We start from the raw sequence: 1,088 nt of genomic DNA on the forward strand, positions 1-1,088 counted from the left end.
TGGGTAAAGAAGAACTTAGGCAAAATATGTTTTGTCATATCCCCTTTGATATAACCATCTTTGAGCTGAGCAATGCAAGCCGCATTGTCTTCGAAGATAATGGTTGGCTCTTTGCACTCGACCATCCCACAATCTGATCGGATATGTTGGATCATCGATCTCAACCAAACAACCTCGCGGCTGGCCTCATGTATGACTAGTATTTCCGAATGATTGGATGATGTGGCCGCAATGGTTTGTTGCATGGAACGCCATGATATGGCCGTACCTCCATGTGTAAAGACATATCTTGTCTGTGATCGTGCTTGATGTGGATCTGATAGATATCCAGCATCAGCAAAGCCAACTAAACCATCCTTATTATGGTTAGTATAAAACAGACGCAAGTCTTTCGTTCCTTGTAGGTAACGAAGAACGTGTTTGATCCCGTTCCAGTGCCTTAGGGTCGGACAGGAGCTGAACCTGGACAAGATATTCACGGCAAAGGCTATATCAGGCCGTGTGTGAGTTGCCAAGTACATTAAAGCTCCTATGGCACTGAGATATGGTATTTCAAGACCTAGGACATCCTCATCGTCCATCTTGGGACGGAATGGGTCAGTGTCCAGGCCGAGTGATCTCACGACCATGGGACTGGTCAGAGGATGGCAATCGGCCATGTTAAACCTCTTGAGTACTTTCTCTGTGTATGCCTTCTGATGCACAAGGATACCATCACTTATTTACTCAAGCTGTAATCCCAAACAAAACTTTGTTTTCCAAGATCTTTAAATTGTATCCAGAGGTTCCTAGGATATTCAGATCATATACTTTGATGATCATCAATATTGTTCTCGAGAACTTGCTGTACTTTCAGCTCAATACCCTCTGGTACTTTCATTATCCAGTGGACCATATAAATATACAGCCACTACATCAACATGCTGCAAGTCTAATTTTCTCTCTTATATAGCCAGACTTATGAGAAATCTAAAAGTAGTTGCATCCATCACATGGGAGTATGTCTCCTCATAATCTATTACTGGTCTTTGTGAGAATCCTTGTGCAACATCAGCTTTATATCACACGATTTTTATTCCTCACAAGAC

The sequence above is a fragment of the Brassica oleracea genome, chromosome C9 (assembly GCF_000695525.1).
Source record: "Brassica oleracea var. oleracea cultivar TO1000 chromosome C9, BOL, whole genome shotgun sequence".
Classification (NCBI taxonomy): domain Eukaryota; kingdom Viridiplantae; phylum Streptophyta; class Magnoliopsida; order Brassicales; family Brassicaceae; genus Brassica; species Brassica oleracea.